The 24,811-nt window shown below is 41.8% G+C and overlaps 1 protein-coding gene and 1 long non-coding RNA gene across 8 annotated transcripts in view; one reads left to right on the top strand and one right to left on the bottom strand.

Moving 5' to 3' along the window:
- TNIK (TRAF2 and NCK interacting kinase) overlaps positions 1 to 24,811 on the top strand; it is a 376,625-nt gene that overhangs the window by 40,549 nt on the left and 311,265 nt on the right. The window lies entirely within an intron of this gene.
- On the bottom strand, positions 16,605 to 19,545 carry LOC112645964 (uncharacterized). The gene is made up of 3 exons (XR_003127385.3): positions 19,390 to 19,545; positions 17,905 to 18,113; positions 16,605 to 17,033 (listed from the first exon to the last, which is right to left on the bottom strand). It is a non-coding gene; the product is annotated as an uncharacterized LOC112645964 (long non-coding RNA).

Below are 24,811 nucleotides of genomic sequence, written 5' to 3'. Positions count from 1 at the left end.
TCAGCACATTTGAAATAGGCAGTTATGAAACCAGAGAAGCAGGGCAAGAAAGCCACCTACTTGGGTGCAGTTACCAGGAAAAGGGAAGACAAAGGATTTAGAGAGAACCAACTCCCACAGGGCTTAATGGGCATCTAACACTGAAAACTCCTTGCCTTGTCCTTTGTGTGTTCTTCTAGGGCCTAGAATGCCAGAGATATTCATTAGTGAGTCACTGGTGGGGATAAGCTTTGGTGTAATTGCTCAGTTGGCCTTTCCAGGAGTTACTTCTTTCTTGCCTGGCTTTAATGAGCAGTTTTCTATACAGCTATGGTCTCTAGTACCAGTAGGGCTGATTTCTAGGTCTAATTTAAAATTACCTGAAGGTTTGCAGCTTATCTAAATGAGTATTCACAACAGGAATTCAAGCACAAGTTTACATTGCTAATGTCCTGAAAATCTGTTTGTCCGGGAACTGACTAATTATCCATTCATTTGCACTTGGAGGACCAGTACAGGAAGATGAGCAGGGAACTCTTAACAATGATCAAAATTTGAAGTCAAACCAGTCATCTCCATGAAAATACTAATGGTAATTTCTCTCTTTCTTTCTTCTTTCTTTCTTTCTTTCTTTCTTTCTTTCTTTCTTTCTTTCTTTCTTTCTTTCTTTCTTTCTTTCTTCTTTCTTTCTTCTTTCTTTTCTTTCTTTCTTTCTTTCTTTCTTTCTTTCTTCTTTCTTTTCTTTCTTTCTTTCTTTCTTTCTTTCTTTCTTTCTCTTTCTTTCTTTCTTTCTTTCTTTCTTTCTTTCTTTCTTTCTTTCTTTCTTTCTTTCTTTCTTTCTTTCTTTCCCAGAACACTTTATTTTTTTTGTGTGAAAGATTTTATTTATTTATTGGAGAAAGAGAGAGAGAGCACAGGTAGGGGGTGAGGAGGGTCAGAGGGAGAGGGAGAAGCAGACTCCCTGCTGAGCAGGGAGCCCCATGTGGGTCCATCCCAGGACCTTGGGATCATGACCTGAGCTGAAGGCAGATGCCTAACTGAGTCACACAGGGGCCCCAAACCAGAAGACTTTAAAACACATGCAATACATATGTAAATTTGATGATTGTTAGTGATCGAAGAAAACTCTTTTACTCTTTCTAATCATTTCTCCAACCTTGGTGACCCGCAGTGAAATCAAAACGCTGTAAGTAGCTAACCAGCACAGTTAGCCAGTGCCTCTTTCCATCTCCCAGAAATAAGATTATGATGCCCCGTGAGAGCGCGTGTCTACATGTGCACATATTGATCCACTGGGGCTCAGTCTGCCATCAGCCCTACATTTGTGGCTGAGACCGTGCATGGTCATCTGAGAGTAATGTGCTGATGCCTATTTTCCAACTCACTTCTCCCAAGAGATGGAGTCTGTCCCTCCTTCTCTTTCAATCTGAATGGGTCTGATGAGTGCTGTGTTGTGTCAAGTATGGGAGGAGTGATTCTGTGCCAGTTTTCTGGGCAAAGATTTTAAGAGACTGCAGCCTTCCCTTCCTCTGTATCAGGAGGCTTGCCCCGGGAGAGGCCAGCTGCTGTGTAAGAAGTCGGACTACTCTGAGGCCGCCATGCTGGGAGGAAGCTCAAGACACTTGGTCAGAGAGGTTGTGTGGAGAGAGGGAGGCCAACCAGTGATCTCGGCAAGGTGCTGGACATGTGAGGAAAAGCCTTCAGGTGATTCCAGCTTCAGATGGGAAGCAAGAGCCCCTAGAGCCATGAGAGATTATAAAAATATGCTGTTTTGAGCCACAAAGTTTTGAAGTGGTTGGTTATTCAGCATCAGATAACCAGAGCCAGGAGATGTTTTCTTGTTCAGTGTCAGAGGAGAGAAGATGCTTTGACTGTCCAGAATTATACATTTCTATAGTCAGATGCTGGGAACCTCTTTAGATTGATGTTATTGGGGTTCTTTTAAGATTCCTACTGGACCAAAGAACCCTGTATACATTACTGTTCTCATCAGACTTCTAATTCCTTTCGACTTAACTTTGCTTTTCTTGTTTGTTACAAAACTGTGAATATGAATTTCCATTCCTCTGGCATGATTTCCATGCGAAGCCGGTGTTGCCCTGGCCCCAAGAAACACTGGGGCGGGTGGGAAGAACCTAGAAATTGGCAGAAAGAAGAGAGGAAAAATAATTATACATTAGGGATAAAAATGGTGCTTGTACTAAGGAAGGAAAGAGAGAGAAAACTCCAGAATTTTTGGTCTTGATTATGATTATTTAACATTTGGCATCCTGAATGAGAAGATAGTTCAGGGTGAGTAGGTGCACTGGTGTTTCTCTGAAAGCCATGAGGCGTCTGTGGTATGTGTGAGATGTAGGCTGTGCCTGTCCCTTGAGGTTATCTTCTCAACAATATGGGTATAAGATCTGTATATTTTAAATAGCTCAGAGTTGAAGGCCATGTGCGTCTATAGGCCACCTGTGGCCCTCCTATTTACTCGGTGGAAATACATATCAGTAGAAGGATGCTCGTGGCTTTCAGATTGAGTTTTTAACTTTTTTTTTACATTCATGGGTGATGGTAGATTGAAGTCATATTGTTTCTCTAGACGGAGAAGGTGCTGGGCCCTTTGCTAGGCACTGAGGACTCCAAGGCAAGTTTCACTTCATCCCAAGGGAACTCACATTCCTTTTTCTTTTGATGCTTGTTTTTTGTTTTTGTTTTTGTTTTTTTTTTTTAAATCCTGTGTGTTTCCTACATATCCATTGCCTTTTGGACTGCGGGTGAAAGGATAAGTAAAAATCAAGTTGCTTACTGCTAATATTTGTCTTTGGCATTTCAAATTCTTGTCTCAAATTTTACCCTAGAGTATGAGCACAGGAATAAAAGCATTAATTAAATGCACAAAATGAAAATGAAAATAACTATAACGCACAGTTTAATCCCCGTCAGGGGATACTAATATAAAAGTATATCAACATTTAGTGGTAGGCAGGTAGGGGAGAAACTGCCTGAGAGATGCTTCTTACTCTTGTTCCACGAAATACAGTTTTGGGGAAGGAGTGCTGATTGCTACTAATAATATTTCCTAACATTGGTACGTTGATTCGATGCTTTCCCATATATTAGCTTTCATCAGTTTGCAGCTGAGGAAAGTGAAATTTAGAGATATTTAGTATGCTCTGCTGCTGGTATGGGGTTTGGCCGGCAGGGAGGTAAGGGGAAGTGGAAGAGGGCTGGTATAGGTCACAGGAGCCAAAACCATTAACATTTCACCTCATCACAACGACAACCCACTGACCCACCGAGGTAGGTACTGGTCTCATTGTCATCTGACCATCAAAGGATCTGAGACTTAGGGAGATTAAGAAACACAACTGAGACAGCTAATGAGTGCCAGAGCCTGGGTTTAATCCACATCTGCCTGCTTTCTGGTGTCTTCTGGCCCAAAGACAGAGAATGTCCATCTTCGCATGCCAGGGAAGGGTCCTTAGTGGCAGGATGAATCTGACGGCCACTACCCAAGTCTCCTTACTTACCATAGGGGCCTTCCTTGATGATCTCGGCCTTGCCCTCGCCAAAGCTTCCCTTAGTGGTTAAATGAGCCACTGTGGTCTTTTCCCATCACCGAAGCTAAAGCTTTCCTCATTAAATAAGATGAGAAAGTTAGGATTTCCATAAATAAATGATCCACTTTTGCAAAAACTTTCCAAATTGAATGGGGAAAAAAATGCCTCGTGTAGTATTTTAGTTTTCTATGTAGACTTTGTCCTCCCGTCTATTTAGTGAAGAAATAGAATTTATACCAGGTACAGAACATAAACATAATGTGAGAGATGTTATGTTTACTTGGCTCCTTTTTTTAGAAGAAGCTGCCACCGAGATGATTTTTATGGAAATTATATCTTGTTATGATTCCCATCATGCTGTTATGATTTTCTCTTTTATCTTTAGCCTTTTATGGGCTTTGTTATATCAAACTGTGTGCTTCAGAGTAGGTGTGTCACTCACTGTGGATCATGAAAGCTGACTCAGAGCCATAATTACTGAAGGGACTGGGGACAGGAAGCAGCCCTGAGGCACCTGGACTCCTTTTCTGGACTGTTGATGAGACAGCGGATGCTTGGAGGAGGTAGATGGGTACAGCTCACAGCTCTTCGATTCTCGTGTGTGTCCCACAGTGGGACGTCCCGGGGTTCCCCTGTGCACACTTGGGGAAGCGTGGCCTGTAACGAGAGCCTTGAAATACTTGTTAGATTAAAGTTAAAAACATTAAAATCTTGGATATTTCTGTTCCCCTGGAAAACGGAGGTATAAGTTCTGTTGTCCCACCAAAGGGCATTTACTGGGTGCCTGTTTGCAGAGGGTGGGTGCTGCTTCATTGCCTGCCTCGCTCTGCCTGCCAATGTGGGACAGATGGGGAGGGGGTGAGAAGGTTTGCCTCCTGGGCTGTTGAGGGTGCTATGAAGCCAGCAATAATTGTTATTTCAGTAATGGTGGCCAACTGTCCCCCAACCCCACTCCATTTAAAATGAAAGAAAATGGACCACAGCAACAAGGCAGTTTTCACCTTGCAAGTAAAAGAGTTTCTAAATTTGGAACAGATAATTCTGGAAAGTTAATAGGATCTTAGCATTATTGAAGGTCAGGTAGGTAGACGCTTGCCTTCTTTTTATGACAGTCCTGCTGAGGTCCTCATCATCCCCCCAGCCCACCTTCCTCCCTTTCCGCCTGACTGCTGTGAGACCCACTCTCATTCTCTTCTTTCTCCCACTTTCTTTAGCTTAACAGCTTTTTCTTCCTCTCTTTCATCCACTAAACGGCAGTGGAGACCCTCCTCCTCCCAGTCCCCATCCCCTCCCAACTCCTCCCAACCTTTCCTCTTCTGTCCAGGACTGGAAGGGCCTCTTCCTGCCCTCTTCTACCTTTACCTACTTCCACCCCCAAACTAATTGCGGCTGGCAGGGCCTCCTTCACCCCTGTTCTGCCTTCCTGTAGACTAAGTCTTGTGGGATCCATGATGGTCTTTGTCAGCAAATCACTAAGCTTGCTTTCTCAGGTGTTCCGTATTGACCCAGGGAACTGAAGACTATCACACTTCTGGGTGCCTCAGTTTGCCATCTGTAAAATGGGAACATGGTCTCTTACTTTGGCTGATTAATTTTGGGGGATTTTTTCTAGAGAGCCTTTGTGCCATGTTTTGTCTCAGTATGTGGAGTGTCTGCGGCACACCGCAGAGCTCCGGGTTCTTCTCGGTCCCCGATTCTGTGTGGATCTGGCTCCAGAGCCCTGCCAGGCAGCTCCTGGAATGCATGCTGGCGTCAGATTTCTGTCATCTAGGAAGACAGTGTAAGGTTCTGCAATTAATGAATGTCTGGTGGCAGCAGGGACCACTGTTGGATCAATAGCAAGTCGACGCTGTGTTTTTTCTTCTAGCTCTTCTTTGGTCATGGATCATTGACTTCCTAATTATTAACTTGATTGTGTGTTTATAATCCTGGTATTGGAGACCCAAACATACTTGTCAACCTATACTATGGCACCAAACATAAATTATCACAAAGTTTAGGCCACACAGAGTTTTATTAACTCTGCCTTTTCTCTGGCCCTTTCCTTTTTACCTCTGTAGAGCTCTGGGTCTTCTGAGAAGTCAGACAAATGATTTCTTTAGCTATAACTCCAGCTTTTCCTTAAATTCTCATTTGCCCTCAGCCTGGATTGGATTTTCAGGCATGAGCATAACTCTTTCTGTTAAAACTATCTGACATAGTGAATTTCCGGTTTAGGTAGTATTTCCTAGTAGGATATCATACCCTTACATCTAGAGATTCAATTTGGTTAAAAAATAGAATTTGGAGATGCTCTGGAGAAATTGTAGAAGAGAAAAGTGTCATCTTTTGCACTGGTTATGCATCATGACCATCATAACCTGCTACATGGAGTAGAATGGGATCAACTTCTCCATTTCTATTTTGAAGTTGTTTGCACTAAGTAGATCTATTTTCCTGACTGCTCTTTGCCTCTGTATTATCTTTGTTGCAATCTTTTGCCAAATTGGTATCATGGAGTTCTTTGTGCATTTACTTATTTAGTTTTTTCACGCTATGCATTGGTAGAGTAAGGGGAGAAAAATTTTAAGTCCTTTGTGTCATCCAAATAAGATGTCTGAGAGTCTTCATTATTTCAGAGTTACTTTGTTTTCACGGAAGTATTTTTGGAGTAGAAAATCAATAACTGAGTAACTGCCTGCTACTTGACTGGTTACAATACTGGCCAAATTGACAAAGGACAAGCTGTGTGATTGTTTCTTTTCTTTTTTTTTTTTTTTTTTTTTTTTTTTTACGTAGACTCCACACCCAACATGGAGTGAGTGCAATGAGGGGCTTGAACTCACCACCTTGATCTCAGGTCTCAGATGAAGACCTGAGCTGGGATCAAGAGTCATTTAACCAACTGAGTCATCCAGGCACCCCTGTTTCTGCTTTTTTTTTTTTTTTTTAAGATTTTTTTTTATTTTTAAGTAATCTCCACACCCAACGTGGAGCTTGAATTTAGGACCCCCACAACCCTACCCCTGAGATCAAGAGTCGCATGCTTTACTGACTGAGCCAGCCAGGAACCCTGCATGATTGCTTCTGACCTGTGAAATCACTTTTACAAATCAACCAAAATTTAATGAGGGGTACTGATTTACTTACAAACTTAAAGAGAACATTTCATTGCTTATCTAAAGCATTCCACCTATCAATTTTTCTTGTGATTTATTTTTAAATTTAATTGATTGTAAGTTTTCCCTTCTGAGTTAGACTGCCTGTATTCAAATCTCATTCTTATGGATGTGTGACTTTGAACACAGTGCTAACCTCTGTTTCCTCACCTGTAAAATGGAATAATGGCTGCACCCACCTCTACCACCTGTGTGGGCTTATTAAGTCAGCTTTATGGATTTTCAAATCACATCGTTCTCAGGACCATTATCCCTGGCCTAACTACTTAAAAAGACGATGCTACATTTCAAATTTATAATTACTGGGTTAAAGATTTGAATTGAGTCAATGTGTTACTGGCTTGTCATAGAGGAAATACTATCTAGAGTGAAAGGAAAAAAACTGCCAGCCTGGCAACCAAAAGTTCTGGTTTCTACCCCAAGTTCTGTCAATTATGGGCTTGGAAAAATCACTTAAGTACTCTGAGCCTTGGACTCCCTGCCTGTGAAAATGGGGAAAATAATATTTTCCTTGCCAAGCTTGCAGGACTCGTAAGAGATTTAATTAGCATAATCAATGAAAGAATATATACAGACTTAAAAAAAAATTAAACTGTGCACTCTGAAGCGGGTTTGACTGAAACCTGGCAAGGATTCTAGATTCCTCAGATTTTCTTTAGATCATTTCTTTTTTAACTCAAGGCACAACTATTTTTAGTAACAGTCAAACATTTGTCAGATCAGATTGCTCATGATTTCCTAACGAATGTGTTATGAAAATTCATTAAATTAATTAACTGATGAAAATTAGTTGCAGTGATGGGAAAAAGTTGGCAAGTTTTAATTTTAATTCTCTTTACTTATTGCTTATAGTGGTTCGCAGTCAGTTGTAGAGGCTTTTGGAGATGTAGGGTGACAGGGCAGGCATTTTTGGTTGTCACAGTGAATGGGGGGCCATAGTGGCATTTGGTGGACAGGCAGGGGCCAGGGATGCTACACCCCCTGCAGTGAGCAAAGCAGCCTAGTTTAACAAAGACCCTGCCCAGAACCCTAATCACACCCCCACGAAGAACACCCTGTCACCTTATTTCTCTACATGGGTCATACTATGGGAACACGGTCAATATTACTTGTAGAGAAAACAAGAGGCTGTATTTCGTTTTGATAAATTGAAAATGCTTCTCCCCACTTCTCATACCTACCTTCATTTTATTTTCAAGGCTGCAGCCATGTCCTGTGACCTTCGATTCTCTGTAGACGTGTGTGATATAAAAAGCCAGGTGTAGGTCAACAGTTGTTGCCATGAAAAACCAAAAGGAAAAAAAAAGAAAAACTAAAAGGAGTGACACCACTCACCACTCACCGGTCATCAGTTAAAAAGGAATCGGCATTCTTTTTTCTTCTTTTAATTTTTTTAAATTTATTTTTAGTTTTTCTTTTTTTAATATTTCTTTTCTTTTTTATTTATTTTCGAAGAGGTAATACATGTGGTTCGAGCATTAAAGCAACACATAAGATATATTTTAATAAGTCTCATTCCTACGCTTGTCATAATCTATTCATTTCCCTCTGCCTCCTGTAAGTAGCCACTTTTATGAATTTCTTACACTTCTGTTGTTTCTTTATGTCAGAAACGGGTGGATAGAGAGCTACCCTCCCCTTTGCAATGCAAAGCTCCTGTTGGTACGGTTGGTGTCTTACGTACTCATTGCCCGCCTCGCTGTACACTCCTGCCCTGTGCGTGAACTGCCTTGTCACTGTGTATTGAGCTGCAGCAGGCATTCTGCTCTCCCATCTGTTGCGAGTCATTTCTTCTGGAGCCTCTGATCCCTCCCTTTCACTGTCATCCTTCTTCACCCCTCCGTGTTGGATCTTTCCTGGATCCTGAGTCCTCTCTTTCTTAGCTTACTCCCTTGTTTCAAGGAACACATCTTTCAGGAACTCTCAGAGAAAGGGCGGATCGTTTTTAGACACCGCATATCTAAACATGGTGTTATCGTGTTCTCATGATTTTTCGTTTGGCTAGTTTTCCTTGGTAAGGAATTTTAGGTTGGAAATTACACTTTATTTGTAGAGGCGTGATCATATCAGTCATGTATGATGTGTGAATTTAATTCCTCCAAGAGAAGCATGAATAGACTTGACTTGGATACGTTTCAAAGTGAGTCTACCTACTATGGAACAAAAAGGACTAGTAAATATAGAGAAAAAAATTCTGAATTTTGGAGAGCTGTGCTTTGATTCCGGTACCTAGTCTCTTTGACCAGGAATTAAGAGTGTTTTTGAAGCTGAAGGATTGATTTCTTTTAATCAGGTGGCAAAGTGTTGCTATGTGGATGATATTGTAGATGTTGTTCACTGTATTCCTGTCAATTTATAGAGGAGGAAATGTTTATACTTTAATCACAGCATCCCCAGCATTTTCTCTTACTCCTGGAAACCGTGAAACTCCTGGAAACTCCTGGAAACTCCTGGGTCCTGCTTTTCTCTTTGCACTCACTGCTAGGTGATTCACAGCCAAATTTGACACCCACCACAGGCATCGAGAAAAAGGACCTGTAAGCGTGTCCATTCAATTCCATTGGGCGCCAAATATATATTTCCTTACCCTTTAGTTTTCTTTAGATTAATTGCCTCGCTTTCTTAATTTTGTTCTGCATGTGTCTTTGAGAACCTCCACAAATCTCTTTAAAGTGAGGTGGGGACAGCAATAATGGAATACACAGGCTCAGAATGTCTTACCCTAAAACAACCTCTCGTGGACTTTCTAAAGACAGCATTATTTTCCGTTCAACCTTCTACCTCTTTTGTGCTGTCATATTTGTGGTGACAATGGTACCAGTTATCTTCAGGTATTATCACAAGAATGCCCAACCACGAACTATTCAAAAGTAAGCATAAATGGAAACCTATAAAAATGCATGGTCATTAGCGTCTTTTGTTTGAAAGATTTAACACCCCGCATAGTTTGTGAGTGTTCCTATTTAGCGAGGGGTAACCGCTGACTTGTATTTTGTAGGTCCCTAAGAAACAGGGATCACTTTGCCTGGTTCCAGAAATAAATAACAGCAGCAGCAGCAATGACAATACAGCTAACATTTATTGAGCTCTCATTTTGTGTGAGACTCTGGGCTATGTTTAAATGCATTGTTTAATTCTTCCAACATCCCTGTGAGGTTGACATGAAATTGCTTCTTTGCTCTTTTATGCCAATTCCCTGTGAAACTCCCACATTTAGATCCACCTGACCATCTGCTTCTCCCCGGGTCTCTGTGTGGCTGAGCCCTACTGGGAAGAAGTAATTCCATGGGGTTCGTTGGAGCTCCTGGACATTCCACATGATGGCCAGTCCCACCTGCTGCTCCCAGATGCCTCGCTCTGAGCCATACCCAGAGACCATCCTAAGACCTCTACTCTGCTCACCTCCTGCCTTCTTTCTTGGTATGACCTACATTGACAGAACTTTGAATCCTCCCCTCCTTCAATTTTCTGCCCTTACCCCCACGGACAAGGCTATGAATGTGTTTGCCTCTGAACACATCCTCTCTTCTTTCCCCATCAGTGTGCATCAGTATCAACGTGGGAACCTTAAAAGATGATTAGCTTGCCCCACATCCTTGAAGATGATGGTTCAGCAGGTGGGGCCCAGGTGTGTCGTGGTTGTAAGATCTTCTCGGGAGATTCTGATGTGCTCCCGAGGTGGGTAAGAATCACCAAGTTGAGCTCCAGCAGACAAAATGGCCTCTTTTGCTCTAGAGTGATCTCTCACTTGGCTCTGGTTCTTAGCCTCTCTTTCTTCCAGGGCTAGACCTGCTCCACCATTATTCTTTTCGTCCTGAATTTTCACTGGTCTCCTTTTCCCTGTATCCTTCACTGTAGCTTCAAATACAGATTTGAATTCTTCACTTGATCTTGTAAGCACTGGCCTGTGCTTCTCCTGCCATTTTTAGATAAGCCCCTTAAGGAATAGTTCATTATTTTTACCCTATGTGATTCTGACTTTTGGTTCTGCCTGAATCACTCTGGTAAAGATCATCAGCGCTCACTGGAAGCCAAATCCAAAGGGTGCTTTCGGATCCCATCTCCCGTCAATTTCTTTGGAGCAGGTGATGCTCAACAAACTCTCTTCTGTCACCTTTTGTGATACCATCCACTCCTCATCATCCTGACCAATCCTTCCTCATTTTGAAATTTTCTAAAAAAAATTTTTTCAGCAACATTAAGGATGAAATAGAATTTTACTTTATTTGCAAAATGGAGTAGTAGAAGAGTATATAGATGGAGAGGAAATGTCTTTCCGGCAGAGATCCAGATCTAGCATTTTCTATGAGGAAAATAAGGACTTCAGGAAAAGAATTTGGTATGATATTTAAAACCTCTATATCTCTCTAAATATCAAATTCAGAAAATTTTACAATTTTAGATATTTGGTTTAGTCCTAGAATGGAAAGAGAATTGTGGGTCCAGAGGATGGTTTCCACCAATTGAAAAAAATCTGACAACCCCTAGATCCGTTTCCAGTGAACTTACTGGAAGCTAGGTCAGGTCTTGGGCATCCTTGTGTGCATATTCCTGGAAGAGCCTTACTATTTATGTGTCTTGTGACACTGACAGTGGACCTGTTTCCCAGAACCTGGCTGGACAATTATGTGCAGCCCAGAGCAGGACAATTGATCAATCAGCATTCTTCATTTCCTTCTGCTTTGATTTTTTTTTTTTATTCCATCTTATTCCAACCTCCTACTTAATGCAAAAGTAAAACATACTTAGAATGGGGAAACGTGGAAAACACTGAAAAAGGATGGAGACCAAAATAAAGTTTATTATCACCCATAATTCTATCATTCAGATATAGACACCACCAAACATGTTAATGTGTTTCCTTCCATTTGTCTTATTTATGCAGATACTCCTATACAGGTTTCTATTAATTAAACTGGATAAACTGTATATAATGTTGTTTATTCTGTACTTTTTGGCAGTGATCTTTATTGTGTCATGAAAAATTCTTATCAACATGATTTTTTTAATAGTTGCCTAGTATTCTCGCATTGAGATGTTTATAATTTATTTAACTAATCCCCCGTTGTTGAACATTTAGTCCATTTCCAATTTGTGCTCTTATAAATAATGCTACATTTAATAACCTTGAACATAATTGCTCGCGCATTGCTGATTATTTCTTTAGGACATAAATTTCTAGATACTGAATGCTGCTGGATTTCAGGGCGAGACCAGCACTCTTGTGATTGATTGGCCTCCAGCTAAACTGGCCTCCAAGAGGGAGGGAGGCTCAGGGGCCAAGGGAATTTGCCTGCTGCTGTTCACATCTGCTTGAGATCTTCTAGACTGCATGCTGCGTTTCAGAAGGAGGCTTAAAATAATTTCTTCAGGAATCCATAAATGGCAAGCACCACCACAAGTGAAATTGAATGCACACGCTTCGGAGTAAATCCCTGTTTGCTGGAGACTGGTTCTGAAATCTCTCTGTTCTCTGCATGCTCTGGATGAGTTCTAAATTATTTCAGAGACCAGCAGTGGAGCACCTATGATTTGTCGGGCACTGTGCTCAGCTCCAGGGATGCAGACGTAAATAAGCCCTCAACCGGCTTACTTGCAAGTGCAGGAGACAGATAGGGAAGAGGCTTCTTGTGGGTGAGACTTGCCCTGGGGACACAGAAAAGGGTCTCCCATTCTTTGGGCTAAGGGCTGTACCAGGGATGTCTGAGTGGAATCTGGAAAAACAGGGATTATTTGTTTTTGCAGAGGGAGGGGGGGAGGTGTTCCCCAGCATGGAGCTGTGATGGTGACTTGACAGGTCCAGGAAATTGGGGATGCATTCCCATATGTGGCATCTAGACAGAACTTCCCAACCTTAGTGCCACACAAGGCGACAGGTCTGTGGAGGCAGTGACTCTGTCCATGCCCTTTACCTCTGGGTTGCCTGTGAGAAAGTTCGGTAGCACTGGTTTGGGCACGTGGCAGAAAGACAGTGGCCCATGAGGTGGAAGGTTGGGCTGGATGCAGATTGGGAAAGGCTGCTTCGTGAGCCGTGCAGGGAGGAGTCCGGATTCCTTTGTCAGCTGGTTAGGGACAGGCCTTCCATTCCAGACCACTGTGGAAGGAGAAGCCCTCCACTTGGCTTCCTATTCTCCTAACAGCTCTGCACTGTGCATTCTTTCCCCTTAAATAACAATTTGATGCCATTAGCTCCGCACACTGACCTGTTTCACACCTCACTGGGGAAAATATTGCAGTGTTGGAATTACACAGTGGAAACTTGGAGTTGTGAAGTCTGTTTGGAGCTGGCAAAAGGTGACAGTCTAAGGAGGAATGATTTGAAAAGTGCTAATAGTAAAACATCAGTTATTTTGGTGTCTCCAAAAGTTCTGTGCTATTTACTGTGACTGGTGTGAAAAGAATCCGTACATGGGAAGATTGTGTTTTGGCCAACATAAATTAAACCTCCACATATCGCCACTGTATTTTCTTTCTCCAACATTTCCTATTCTACACATAACACTTCATCTCTAAGATCTAAGAATTCCGTGGCAGTAAAGGTTAAGAAAAAGATAAAAGTGTTAGGATCCCTAAAGGGGTATTAGGTCACACTTTGCTACGCTATTTTTGTGTTTTGTATATGTTGTAAATCTTGACCATAGAACTAAGCAGAAAGGAAAAAGAGTGTTTATGCTGTATTATGGGAATAGTTTCACTAATAAGCTACATACTAATGTCTGGGGTGTATGGATCGTCTGAATGCATTTGGATTTTATTTATTAATTTTTTAAAGATTTTATTAATTAATGAGAGACACAGAGAGAGAGGCAGGGACGCAGGCAGAGGGAGAGGCAGGCTCCCTGTGGGGAACCTGATGTGGGACTTGATCCCCAGGTCATGCCCTGGGCCAAGGTTGACGCTCAACCAATGAGCCACCCAGGTGACCCTGCATTTGGATTTTAGGAAAGTGTGCGAGCCTTTGTATGCATTTCATTTGAGATATAAGTATATCACAGTGAGATCTCTGTTTCAGTTGTAAAAACAACTCTTCAGTACATTGTCATTTTGCAAATCCATTTGTCATCGCAAGGAGGAATTAAAATTCTTTGTTTTTTACTTTGTTTTAAACTGAAGTATGGTTGATACAAGGAGGAATTTTATCTTCTTTTCTCTTTGTTTTTAACTAACTGCACGTTGAGATTAGGGGGACATGGAGTTCACAGGAGCGGATGAGCAGTCAGCGTATTTTCATGCCAGTTACCATGGGGTATGTAGAATCCTTGCTTCTGGAAGCCTACCCCGTATTTTTCTGAGCAATGGTATAGCACGACTCAAAGAGATTCAGAAATACCATATTAAAATTCAGAGACATTTCTGTATTGGCCAACTTCTTAACCCCTTCAACATACTAACAGAAAGGTAAGCAATGTACTCTTTGGTCTGTCACCTCTCTCCGTCCATCAATCCAGCCATGACTAATAAAAGAGGAGTGCAGCAGACCGTGGAAAACAAGGCAGGCATTCAGTAGGAAAATCACAGACAGATGCCCTTAGCACTCTTGTATCGAAGGCTTTAGAGACTGACACGTCAGACCTGCAGTGATTTGTGAAGGTGCGAATAGATTTTCCAGATGTCACCTTTCAGAGATTCTCAAATGAAGTTTCTGTTCCTTAATCTCTTTCTTGCCACCCCTCGTCCACTTTCTGGTCATCATATGATATCACATCATATGATATCAGCGTCCTCCTGGCAGTTCAGACTCTTAGTGGGAAGTAGATTTACCTGCATCTTTACAAACGTACTTGTTCAAAGGGAGTCATACAAAACATAAAAAAACAAACAAACAAACAAACGAAAAAAAAAAAAACAAAAAAACAGCGTCTGCTCAATGGGTGGATATTTCTCTAATTCTTCAGTATTGGTCCATTTTTATATTCTACCTTTAATGATTTCATCATTAGAATTGGCATCCACAAATAATGGACTGAGTCTAAAAGGAAGATGTTTTAAAAATGACCTTCTGTAAGTGAAAGGAGTCAACTGCGAATGGAAGGGAGTGGAAGGGAATGGAATGGAATAGAATGGGGGGATGCCTTGATTCTATCAAGGCCATTTCTTCTCTTGCTCCTGGCTGTCTTTAACAGCTAGAACATTTTCATTTTTGTAGCATGGTTTCTGCTATATATATGAATAATTGGTACGTAACTCCTTACAAGGTAGATGAGTTGCCACTGGTTCTGAGGGTCTACCTTTGGCTGAATAGGTTGGTTTAGCATCATAAGTCATTAGTAAACTTTTATCTTTTTGTCATCTGGAAATCAGCATAAAAGCTGGTGAACCCAGTTCCTCACAAAGTTGAACAGAGTTACTATATGATGGCGTGAGTCCATTTCTAGGTATTATACGCCCTGGAGAAATGAAAACATATGTCCATTTGGAAGGTTGTACATGAATGATTCTAGCAGCAGCATCCCTAGCCGTCGAAAGGTGGAAACAACCCAAATGTCCATGAGCTGATGAATGGATAAACAAAATTTGGCATCTTCATACAATGGAAAATTATTCCACCATAAAAAGGAATGAAATACTGATACATGTTACTTCACGGACGAACCTTGAAAACATTATGCTAAGTAAAAGATGCCCGTCACAGAAGGTCACATATTGGACTATTTCATTAATCGTGTCCAGAACAAGAAAATCTGCAGGGGCAGAAAATAGATTAGTGGTTGCTTAGAACTGAGGGTGAGGGGATTGGGGGTGGTAGCCAAAGGGGGTAGGGCTGCTTTTTGAGGTGATGAAAATATTCTAAAATTGACTCTGGTGATTGTCGCACGTATCTGCGAATATACTACAAAGCACTGAATTGAATACTTTAAATGGTGATTTATGGTTTGCAAATGATATCTCAATCAAGCTGTTTCAAAAAAAACCAAGAAATGGTAAATTTGAGAAATGTAATGCTCAAGGTAGCAGTTACCCTGGGAAGTGGGAGGGAGGGCTTACCAGGGAGGGGAGTGGGGCATCCAGATGACATCAGAAAGAGTGGTAATGTTCTGTTTTCTAAGCTGGGTGGTGAGTACGTGGATGTTCACTGTGCTTAATGTATATAATTTTTATATAAACTGCACACATATATCATAAGCACTCCTGGTGTCTGTGATGTATTTCATGAGTTTTTAAAAAATCTGATCCCTCCCCCCCCCCCAAAAGCTGGTGAATCATAGAAAAGATTTCTTTTCAGTATATAATAAAAAAAAAATCAGACGTCCTTCCATGGATACTTACTACTTTGTCTCATTATCATCATCGCCATCACCTTTGCCATTATTTTTTGAGTGCCTGTGTGCATCTCCAGTGCCCTGTGCAGTGTAATGGAGCATATAACATGGTCCCTGTGTTTGGAGAACGATATTAGTAACAGTTGTAATAATTGCGATCATTCATTAGGAGGCCTGCTAAGTGGCAAGCAAGTACTGCTAGAGGAAGTTCTATGTGCAGTTTTAAAAAATTTAATTCCTGTAATGACCCTGTGATATGTGTATGGTAATTCCTATTTTACTGATGACAAAACTAAGGCTTGGGGAGGTAAAGTGTTCAGAATCACAAAACTAGTTAGCCAGGGGTAGATTTGGAATTTCAACCCAGAGGAATACCAGAATCTATACTACTCTTTATGACTATGCTATGTGAGCATTTGCTTTCCCAGTGTTTTGTGATCTTCTAAAACCCATGCCCCCTTTGGTAGACTTTCTAAAAAATATATAAAAGATAAAAAAGACTATATAAAAGATAATATGTATCACCTCTCTTCAGTTGAGGATCACTATATTTTTCTTTCCCTATCTGGCAAGATCACTTTGTAAAGCCTTATATTCTTTAGTTTGTAATGAATGGAGTATTTGATTTCCAGTTATAAAATTATACTGAATATGCATTTTCTTTGTTTTTTAAAGATTTTATTTATTTATCATGAGAGGCACAGAGAGAGAGGCAGAGTCACAGGCAGAGGGATAAGCAGGTTGCTGTGGGGCACCCCATGCGGGACTTGATCCCAGAACCCCGGGATCACAACCTGGGCGAAAGGGAGACACTCAACCACTGAGCCACCCAGCCATCCCTGAATATGCATTTTCAAATGACATATTTTCTCTGGAGTTTAGACATGCTGTCCTCTCAACACACAACCTTGAGGATCTTGAGAGCTGGGCTATTTTGCCAATCTGAGAATCCATCTTCAAAAGCAGTGTTTGGTCAACGCTCCATGAGCAGAATAGCAGGTAGCTTTCACTGGAGTATAAGTAATGGAATTGTAGAATAGAAGGGAACTAGAGACCGTCAGCAGTGTCATTTTTCACAGAAGGGGCACCTGCAATTAAGAGTAACCAAGAAGACATGAAACTTTATCTGGTTGCTGATGACCTCTAAAAGTCATGAACTTTGTGAACCTGTGAGTCATCTCGTGAACCAAGGAAGAGAATGTCAGGAGGTTTGTTCGCCCATCTTCTGTTCATTAATTATGCTCTGATCTCCACCTCCAAGCTGGGCAGAGTCACAGTGTCCCAAGCGCTTTGATAAGAAGTGTGCAAGATGCAGTCTGCCTTTGTAGAAGTCATGATCTATTGGAAGATAGAGGTAAAGAGGCCCAAATTCAAGTATGATAATGCTACAATAATACACAAGTGGGACCTCAGAAGGTAAACATCTGTTTCAACCCTGGGGAGGTGGGAGAGGTTCAGAGAAAGATTTCAAGTAGTCAATACTTGAGCTGAATCCTGGAGGTTATGTTGAGTTGAGAAAAATGTGGTACATTGAGGAAAATGCTCATCATTTGGCAGAAGGTACGGGGAGATGATGCTGAGAAAGTAGTCCTGGGACATGTCACGAACAGCCTCTCACTCCCTGCCTACCCAGAGGTAAAGAGAATTCATTGGCTCCTTCAAACCAGGGGAAGGGTAACGCGATCAGATTTGCTGTAGAGATCGCTTGGGTAGCAGTATCCAAGGATGCATTGGAGAGGGAAGGACACAGTCAAGGGGAAAGACTTGTTTTTCTCAGTTAGGAAGTGTTGAGCAGTCCCTGCGTGGCACACGTAATCGACTATAGCATGCTGTTGTGTTCTGTGTATTAAAAGAAGGGAATCAGTATCTTAGTTTTCAACAGTATCTCCATTCCAGAGACGTTAAAATGTGGAAAAATGTGTATTTGAGAATTGATAAAATGCAGTTGTAAGCACTTACCTACATATCTTTCAAAGAATGAATGTATGAGTGTCCATTTCCGGTGTAGACTTGGAAGACAATAAATACCTCAGAAACGAACATCACACTCGATTTCTCAGTTGTGCAGCTTCTCTTAGTTGACAACGTTGAGATTACGAAAGAAACGACGGATTGTTTGCCTTGAACACTTGTCCTTAAATGGGTGTCATGATCACTCCCAACTGAAGCTTTGGGAAAAAAGGTTTCAGAAGTGGCTGAGTGACCAAACTGCTCTATGGGGGTGACATTCTTCTATTGAGATTTCAGGTGGAATAGTGGAAGCTGGTTGTGGACCTACTGCTGACCCCCTATGGGACTGGCCGGTAACTCAAGAGGCAGGGTTTAAAAAGCAGTGGTAAGGTCAGGGCATGATTGAAAATTATCCTGGGATAATTTACAGGTCCACCCTCAGGGGCACTCCTTGCGGGGGTGGGGGGTGGGGGGGTGGGGAGAAATTGCTGTTTGCATGCTCAGCTTAGGGGTTTGATGATTGCTCTTTCCCCATGCAGCTGGGTATTTCCTGATCCTCTGGTCTGTCTTGTCTTCTCTTCCCCCACATTTGCTCGGTGGGATTCCAGCCAGGAATGTCTAAGAGACAAGGGCAGCTGGGTCTGCACTGACCTCGAGATTGCATTTTGCTCCTGTGGCTGTTTTGCTTCAGATCGCACCATTCGGGGGCACTTCTACCGGCAGAATGTAGTAAGCACTGCCAAACTTAGATACATTCTTCACATTCTCCATGTGTTTGTACTTGTGCAAGGGAGAGAGTGCACTGAGCCAGGAGAGAGGGTTGAAAGGCCTGTCTGCCCTTAGATATACTGATAGTGGCCCTCTTACCGTGGTTCTTAGAAATGTGACTTATATGGGCAGGCCACGTTGTGTCAAAGGGAGAAAGCCATTGTTTTTATTGGACAATGAGACAGAAACAGATTAGGGTGGATATTTTCGTGCCCAGTAAAATGGTTGAAATTTTCCTTTCTTAGGAGACAAAAATGCATTTGAAAGTTTCTTATATATAATTGTTTTTTTTTTTTTTTTTTAACAAGTTAGAATCAAGACTGAAGGTCTTTGGGCAGATCAAAGATGTGCTGTTTTCATATGTTGAGTTAACAGTACATAGGTTGGGCCACTGTGCTCCTCTTTTAGGTGGGACCCTTGTTAGCTTTTTGGGAATTTCTGTCATTAACTTAGGTCATGATGACCAAACCCCTCATGCCCTTTCTCAAAGCCACCAGGTTGTCTTGTGAAAATCTGGAAAACTGGGAACACTAGAACTTGATTGAAACCCCCAGCTCTCCATCAGCCCCTTCACGTATCCTTTGTCCTGCCCATGCCCTGAACTTTCCTGCCCAATTCTTAGTCCTTCTGCTGGGTGAGTCCTACCATTTGCATTTGTCTAAATTCTGCCTTTCAACATCTGGGCTCAAAGTTAGGCCCCTGAACAAAGTTTGGTATCCCTCTTACCTGTTAGAAATAACATCTCCCTTCTCTGAACTGCCAAGGCTTCACTTGTCTTTGTTTGGGTGCTTCTAACTATTTGTTAACCGGTTCATAGATATAGGCACTAATTTTTCCTAAAACCAGACATTCTGCCTAAAAAGCTACCTGGGGCAGATCTATCCTTTCCCTTTCCCTTTCCCTTTCCCTTTCCCTTTCCCTTTCCCTTTCCCTTTCCCTTTCCCTTTCCCTTTCCCTTTCCCTTTCCCTTTCCCTTTCCCTTTCCCTTTCCCTTTCCCTTTCCCTTTCCCTTTCCCTTTCCCTTTCCCTTTCCCTTTCCCTTTCCCTTTCCCTTTCCCTTTCCCTTTCCCTTTCCCTTTCCCTTTCCCTTTCCCTTTCCTTTCCTTTCCTTTCCTTTCCTTTCCTTTCCTTTCCTTTCCTTTCCTTCTTCTTTCCTTTTTATAAGGAAAATGAGAATATGTTACATGTCAATTCTAAAGCCCCAACCCTCTTAGAGTGTAGCTAAAACACAGTAAAAATACCAATGAGGAAGCTCTTTTGTTAGACTACAAAATGCTAAAACCTCAGCTTCCTGATCATGAAGGATGCTGCAGCTAGCAGCATCCCCACCACACCCTCTTTGTTGCTGAATTTGGCACTTTGCAAAATCATGTACACATCATTCTGCTGTTACACCAACTGAGTTTTAAGTATAACTTGAAACTTTTCTCTCACATTGTGTTTTGTTTAAAATGTTTTGAGCGTTGGAGTTGAATATACATTTTTTTTTCCTGTGTACACATTGACCAGATATTGTTTTATTGAAGGATAGGCACAGTCTCTGCAGCTTTAGGATTGAAAACCAAGAAGCATTCTGGGGAGCTGTGAAGGGGCAGGTGTTATGGCTCCGTGGTTTTTCTCCCTCTAAGCATGCTCCCTAAGCTCACTGAGGGCAGGATCCACACCTGATTAATCTTTGTGTTCTCTGAAAAACCCTGGTACAGTTGCTTACTATTTTTTCAAAGGAGTTAATTGATTTTGTGAGGACTTGAAAGGAGATTTTGAGCTGTTACTTTGTTAGAATTTTAGTCTTCAGCAATTATAGAGTATTGGGAACTTCTAGATCTTGACATTTCTTTGTCTCTGTTACCGAGCAGGCTTATCCTGGTATCTGTTATAGGTTTGTCAAAGTCTTGTCCCCCCACATCTTATGGCCTTATATATAGTCATTAAAAAAATTTTGTCCTACAAGTGTCTTATGACAGAAAATAGAAATAGATACTTCTGAAAATCAAAGGTGCTTTCCATCAATTGACTGATCATGGTTGTTGTTATATACAAATGCCCCTTCCTCTACTACATGCAGAAATGATATAAAATAGATAAAAATAGTTTTTCCTTAGGACTTAGGGTCTAGGTGAGAAGTAAGTCATCTCAGCCAAGGTAGTCTGTGCAGGGTGGGTCTTAGAGATCGTGGATGCATTTTATGTAAAGATGTGGATTAGGAAGGGGTGCCTGCATGGCTAAGTCACTTAAGCATCTGACTCTTGATTTCAGCTAAGGTCATGATCTGAGGGTCATGGGATTCAGCCCCTTGTCAGGTTCTATCCCTAGCACAGAGTCTGCTTAAGTTTCTCTCTCCCTCTCCCTCTGCCCCTTTCCCTGCTTGCATGCTCACACACATTCTCTCTCTAAAATAAATGAAAAAAATCTTAAAAAAAAAAAAAAGATGTGGATATGTGGATTAGGATTAGGGCTCCTTGACCTTTCTTAGGTGACTCAGGAGAGTTATAATAACAGAGTTTGTTCTTTCCTTAGGTGAGTGTACCACCATTTTAGCTCACGTTGAAGGAATATTGAAGGGTCAACTGAGAATCTGGATATTAGGGTCCTTTCAGATGATCAAATATTTGAACTCCCTTCCCTAAAAAAAATGCACATGCACAAAACATGGAATCTAGTTTCAGGAGATTCACAGACCCTCATGGGCATAGACAGATTAAGAATTATTTGATAGAATATAGCGTAGGGGAGGAAAAAAGACTTCTTTCTCTACGCATCTTTGGTTCATTTGTTGGGGCCTTGCAGATTAGATGGATAAAAGAAAGATTAACAACAGAAACACATTTTTTAAAAACACATACATGTGCATACAAATGAGAGAACTCAGTGAGGAGTAGCTCAAAGAGGTGGTTAGAACTTGGGCTTGTATAGCATCTTACCAGAAAAGCAATGAATTTGTAGAAAAGTGACAAGACAGAAAAAGTGTTTTAAGCTTCCAAGAGTGCAAACTGTGGGAAGATAAATATAGAGAGAAAGATAATGGAAGGTAAGGGCTCATTAGTAAGATTTACTATGTAGATTCTTTTGGTGTATTTCTGGGCTATAAGAGTTTAGAGTTGTCTCTGGGGGGTGATAATTGTTCTGCCCTTCCTGGTAAAGAGGGAGAGTGCAGAATTTGTGTGTTTGTGCGTTTGCTTCCTTCCATTCGTCTTCAGCTGAAAATAATCCATACGTCAAAGTGGTGTATTTTGGGGTGGAATATTCTAAACCCCTTCAGTAGTTTCAAGCCAGCACACTCATTTCGTGAAGGGCAGGTGTTAGGTTAACATGCATCCCTTCAGTTAGGTTGACGGGCTCAGACCTTCACCTAAAAAAGATGGGATGAGCAACATCACCCAACATCACACTCTTCCGTGGAAGCAAGTGCCAAGTGCAATTTGTTGGCAGCTTCTGTACCTACCCAAGACATTTAGTTCTATTAGTTGGGTGGCTCTCTGGGAGATCCTGTGAAACAGGGGCTCTTCAGAGGGGTTTGCAAACAATAATTACTCCATCTGTGAGCAATGATGGTGAGAACTGAAGGTATAGAACACAGATCAGGTGTGGTTATGTGACAAAAGACAAGGATGAGGTTGCAGTCTTGTACTATCATTATTTATTATCTACTTTCAACAATGTTTGTGTTGCTTTCAAAGATGATATGGCAGTTATTAACACCGAATGAGGATCTGGCAAGATGATATTCAGTTGAGTGGCATTTTAACAGCTAAATTAAAATGCTGAGGTAATTTGTCAGGGTCTCTTCTATGTGGCGGATTGCATGCCCAAGCTTTAGGGCAGAAAGATGCACCCTGATCATTAGGCTTTGCTCTGCTGAGGCTGGTCAGTGCTGGAAAGCCATAGCAGACTTCCCACATGTTGCCTAAAAATTGTATTTGCTGATCATGACATGGCCACTGAAGGTGTTTGGGAATCCCCAGTTCCTTTGGTAGCCAGGACCAGTTCTGTTGCATATCATTCAAGGTATACTCCTATCACATTGTGTTGTGCTCGGGGGTCCAATTTACACAGGATGCTGTGTGAAGGATGCCTCTTGCTATTGTGAGCAGAGGCACACCAGGTTGCCAGTCTCAAGATGGATGTAATGCATTGGTGGAAAAAAGGGGCTCCTCCAGGGACTGGTTGGCAAGGCATGTGTGGTAAAATGTCAGTGATGAATGGCTTTGATGTTTTTCCTGCTCCCTACTTTGCTAGGTGGCAGCCCTATGGTCGTTTCTTTGGAAACTGATCAGTTCCCTAAGGCCTCACTTCATTATCCCAGGTGGCAGGAGTCCACATGTGGGCTGCTCTTCAATTGTAATATGAACATTATCTTCCTAAAAGAATCTTCTGTGGCCACATACATTGCACGAGCAGGCTGCCCTGTGTTCCATTAAATGATTCATAGATCCCCCTAATGGCAGACTTAATGGGTGTGTAACATCTGCCCATTAAGAATATGTGCTCTGAGGCACTCAGAAGTTCCCATAGCAGGCGCTCTACAAATGCTGGTACCTCCTGGTGTTGGCTCCTGGAAGACTGGGATCGTGACTTCTTATCTGCAGGTCCCCAGTGCACAGTACAGAGCTGGCGTTGAGCAGGCACTTGGAAAATATTTTGGGAATGATTAATGTGCGATTAAAAAAACTGATTATGAGTGCTAAGCAGAATTTGGTGAAATGAGCTTTTTTCTTTCAAACTTCCTAGATTACAGTGTTAACCAACATCAATGAGTCTCGTTTCTGATACATTATGACAGTCACACCCTTATTATTGATTGCTTAGAAGGAAGGTGCTATTTTTCTGAGGCCCTAATAAGTGCTAGGTGTCATTCTAGAATCTTTATAGGCAGATCATGAGTTGGTCCAACCCTGACTTTAATCACTTGTTTGCTGTGTTTGGGTCTCTCGTTTCTCATCTATAAAATTATAGTTTCCGTGTCCACCTTCTAGAACTCTTGCCAGGGTTACAGATGATGCATGTAAATGCTTAGTTACAAAATAAGTGCTCAAGAAATGAACACTGTTCACATAGATTCATTTATTCATTAAACACTTATTGAGGACATTCTATGAATGGGACACTAGTTAGAAGCTAGAGATATCAGTATGACTCAGAAATACCTCAAGTCACTTACTTACAGTCTAGAGAGGGAGTCAGAGACTTAAACACATAATTACCATAAATGGCAGGTGCTATGGTGATCTTCTAGAACAAATACTCTGAGAACACAGAGGGGGAACAACTAAGTTCTGCTAGGGAGAAGGAGGTGGGTTTGAGGAAGGGCTTGGAGGTGAAAACCAGCTTGTAAGAAGTCGCTTGTACACAGACTAACTGAAAGTAATTGAGGGGCACCTGGATGGCTCAGTTGGTTAAGCGCCTGCCTTCAGCTCAGGTCATGATCTCAGGGTCCTGGGATCGAGCCCAGAACCATGTTCCCTGATCAGTGGGGAGTCTACTTCTCCCTCTCCCTCTGTCCTCCCCCTCTTACATGCATACACATGCCCTCTCTCTCAAATAAATAAAATCTTTAAAAAGAAGAAAGTAGTTGAAGTAGAGCAGCAAGGGATGCTGTGTGTGAGGGTGTTTGTGTGTGTGAAGATGTGGTCAGGGAAGAAGTACCCTATGTAGGAGGTAACTTTTTGTTCCCAAGAACTTTGGAAAACTCAACAAAGTAAGCAGTTTGCTCAAAGTCACATACTTAGTAAGTAGCATGGTTTAAAATTTGAATTGAAACGATTTCTACAATGCCGGGCTCTTTCTACCTTTTTGTACCTAATTTTAGAAATATGTGAATTACAGTCTTAAATATGCTGTGTAGTACTTCTTAGAGCCCTAACTCTATCAGGAAGAGAGTATCTCTAGCTCGTAACGTGTGTCAGTGGCAAATTTTGTGTTATAAAAATGAGGTTCTAAGCAAGGGCTTTCAGCAGTTGGTTGTTCAGGTACGATGAGGTCTGGTGGCCTCCAGGAAGGCAAGAGGTAACTCTTCTGAGGGCTCGACCTCTGGTGGTCAGGAGGGATGAGGTGGTACTAGGAGATGGAGGCTGAGGGCCAGCTCAGCAGCTCACAAGCTCTGCCCGGGGATAGTGTCTCTGTTGAGAACTTTGTAGTATATGGAAATTGC

The sequence above is a fragment of the Canis lupus genome, chromosome 34 (assembly GCF_003254725.2).
Source record: "Canis lupus dingo isolate Sandy chromosome 34, ASM325472v2, whole genome shotgun sequence".
Classification (NCBI taxonomy): Eukaryota; Metazoa; Chordata; class Mammalia; order Carnivora; family Canidae; genus Canis; species Canis lupus.
Note: the sequence above shows the minus strand (reverse complement) of the source record. Positions and strands in the feature narration are given on the sequence as shown.